An 884-nucleotide genomic window follows, 5' to 3' on the forward strand; every position below is an offset into this window, starting at 1 on the left:
AATAATCCATAGCTTTTTTTTTCTCTGTTAACAGTTTTCTATAGTTAATATATGCTTTATTACTCTTTCTTAATTTTTTCCATGTTCTCTTTTGACTGAATGTCAAAAGATCTGTCTTCAATTTCAAAGACTCTTCCTTTCTTAAAGTTGATAATTATGCTTTTTATTTCATTTTTTATTATTGCATTCTTCAGCTCCAGAATTTCTGTGTGGTTCTGTTTTATAATTTCTTTTTTTAATGTTTATTTATTTCTGAGAGAGAGAGAGAGAGAACATGAGGAGAGGAGTGGCAGAGAGAGAGGGAGACACAGAAACTGAAGGAGGTTCCAGGCTCTGAGCTGTCAGCACAGAACCTGATGTTGGGCTCAAACCCTCAAACCGCGAGATCATGATATGAGCCGATGTCTGGTGCTCAACCGACTGATTGATAATTTGTTTTATAATTTCTGTTTTATAAATTCTGTTTTAGAATTTCTATCGCCGTGTTGAACTCCTCATTTTGTTCATGTATTTTTTTTTAGTTCCTTAAACTGTCTTTCTGCATTTACTTGTAGCTCACTGAACTTCCTTAAAACAAGTATTTTGAAATATTTACTGGGAGAATCAAATATATTCATTTTCTTGGACTTTGTTGCTGCAAAAATTATTGTGTACCTTTGATGCTTTCATGTTTTCTTGATGGCTTGTTTGTCTCTCTTTATACTTGAAAAATCAGTCACCTCCTCAGGTCTTATTGACTGGTGTTGAGAAACAAATACCTTAAATTAGCTCTCTAAGGATTCTAAGGCTTTATCAGAAATTTTTTATGAGTATCCCTGCTGTACACTTATTTTTCCCTCTTGGGGAAAAGACCTTAATATTCTGTGCCTTCTCGCAATCCTGCA

The sequence above is a fragment of the Crocuta crocuta genome, unplaced genomic scaffold (genome assembly GCF_008692635.1).
Source record: "Crocuta crocuta isolate KB4526 unplaced genomic scaffold, BGI_CrCroc_1.0 scaffold1653, whole genome shotgun sequence".
In the NCBI taxonomy this organism is placed as follows: Eukaryota; Metazoa; Chordata; class Mammalia; order Carnivora; family Hyaenidae; genus Crocuta; species Crocuta crocuta.